Genomic DNA, 1,946 nt, shown 5'->3' with positions numbered 1-1,946 from the left:
GAATTGAACTTGCAACCTCAGGAAGAGCAGGCAGTGCTCTTAACCTCTGAGCCATCTCTCCAGGCCTCTATTCAGATGAAAAAAAAACCTCTAGGTAGCATTGCTTGTCCCACCTGTTGCCTGAGGCAATAGGTCCGCCTTTGTTACCTAGGATACGGTAACCAGGTTGACGCGCTTTTATTATGATAATTAAAACCAGTATTGCCTGAAGTCTATGAGGGAAAATGGACGTCGACAATCGAATCTGACTGCTTCCTGCTGAAGAAGGGACGATGTTTGGGGGATAAATGTTTTTATCTAACTGTGAATTTTTTGGCGGCAGATGTTTTTATCTGACTGAATTTTTGGCGACCGTGGTTGTGAGCGGCGGCAGCAGCAGCGGACGGCGGCGGCTGCGACAGCTCCACCTCTGAGGCAGGGCCCATTGTGGCATGCTCTGCATGGTCCAAACAAAGGCATGGCCCACCCCCGGGCCTTGCGCGGGCGCCGGTTTATCCTGTACCTGCGAACTGTGCACCCTGACTTACCTCAGCCATTGAACTCCCACCGCCGGCCGTGAGTCTTTTCCAAGCTCCGGCGAGGGGGGCATCCGCCCACCCGTGGGGGGGGGCCTCTCCTGCCCGGTCTGCCCGTGCGCGGAGGGCCCGGTTAGGGCCGCGGGGGGCCCCAGTCTCAGACCTTCCCAGGGGCCGGGGAGTGACGAGCACTCAGCACGTGGCCCTGCCGATGAGCTTCCTCCGCCCGCCCATGTTGCTATGGAAACGCGGTTTTTCACAGAGCCGGTGCTCAGAGCTCAGCTCCTCCCTGCCTTTTACGGTGCCGCTGCTCACCCCGCAGCTTCCGTCTCAGTCAGGGCAAGTCCACTCAGGTGCTGAAAAAGTCCTCCGAAAACCACAGCCCCGCCAGAAGGCCGGGACACATAGCCTCTGATGTCATTCGGACTTTAGCCCGCCCAAGTCGCCACAGCGACCTAGCTTTTCGTACGCCTCTGCGGACTCCAGCAAACTCCCCGCCAGCATCTGGTTAGCATGGCCACGCCTCCCGGATGAGTTAGCACTCTCCAGTGCAGTTCTGCGTCTCCCTCCTGAGTAGCTGGGACTACAGGTGTGCACCACCGCGCCTGGCCCACTTCCGTGTCCCTAATCAGGCATCACCGCTCAAAGGCGAGCCGGCGGCCGCCAGCACTCTCCGCACGATCAAGCAGCCTGTCTTTTTCAGTCAAAAATTAAAGTTTTCTGTACGTGAGAGCCAGAGACTGAGCTCTCTTATCAAAATTAGGCGAAAATCACCTCCAAAAGCTGTGTGGCTCTTTGAACAGGAAAGGCAGTCATCAAACATGATCAAGCCCGCCTCCCTACGAGACTGTTGCCTCCAGTCTCTAACAGCAAGTACGCAGGTGGACAGAGAGGGGGTGGAAGCCGCGGTCTCCAGTACCCCATCGTCCTCATAGTCCCGCCTTTAGTTACCTCACATTTTTTGCTGCTGTTTTTTCACACTCCTCCTGCACTGAACTTAATTGTTTTTTTCTTCCCCGTTGCTTTCTGTACCTTCTTTCAGATACCTTAACTTTGATTCTTTCTATTTTCTTTTCTTTTTAAGCCTATACTTTTTCCATTCTTTTTCCTCCCCTTTCTGGAGGATTTAACTGATGTCACTCACCGCTCCACGTGTAGGGTTCTGAAATATCTCCACTCTCTGTGTCCAGTGTCTGATTTCAGCTCCTTCCCGGGCTTTCAGCACCAGTTGCGGCGCGCTTCCTGACCAGCAGGAATAAATGCCATGAAATACGAGAATCCCTTCCCTATCACGTCTTTATTCGGAGCACTCGGTTGAGGAAAATTGGGGGAAGGGAAGAGAGAGTGCAGGGACAAGAGAAAGCTTAGAGAGAGGAAGTAGAGCCCAGAGGCAGCTGCTTTTAAACGGTGGAGAGGCTTGAATGCTGTCCT

General features: G+C 54.2%; 1 pseudogene; it reads right to left on the bottom strand.

Annotated features, from left to right (window-relative positions):
* Positions 1-482: 482 nt before the first annotated feature.
* On the bottom strand, positions 483-742 carry LOC148122251 (Nuclear RNase P; annotated as a pseudogene).
* Positions 743-1,946: the final 1,204 nt, after the last annotated feature.

This window comes from Myodes glareolus, chromosome 4 (assembly GCF_982192425.1).
Source record: "Myodes glareolus chromosome 4, mMyoGla1.1, whole genome shotgun sequence".
Taxonomy (NCBI): domain Eukaryota; kingdom Metazoa; phylum Chordata; class Mammalia; order Rodentia; family Cricetidae; genus Myodes; species Myodes glareolus.
Note: the sequence above shows the minus strand (reverse complement) of the source record. Positions and strands in the feature narration are given on the sequence as shown.